The following is a 263-nucleotide window of genomic DNA, read 5'->3' on the forward strand; positions in this document are numbered from 1 at the left end:
AATTTTTTGTCTTATTCTGAAAGCTAAATTAAATTTCCTGATAAAACGATTGTACATGTTTTTTACGCAAGAACAATATTTTGTGTGAAATATTTTGAAGGAATAAGTTTTTCATATTGAAGTTATACTGCAACTTTTCCGTGGAAAATTTTCAGGAATAAGTCAAAATTCTGTCATAAGAGCGAAAAATGCGCGCTATCACTTTGTTGGCGAGAAATCTTGGCGACTGAAAAGTGAACGTACAAATACCACTATTTGCATAC

This window comes from Stegodyphus dumicola, chromosome 2, assembly GCF_044657685.1.
Source record: "Stegodyphus dumicola isolate Sdum_Otavi_A_Nest chromosome 2, ASM4465768v1".
NCBI classification, from domain to species: Eukaryota; Metazoa; Arthropoda; class Arachnida; order Araneae; family Eresidae; genus Stegodyphus; species Stegodyphus dumicola.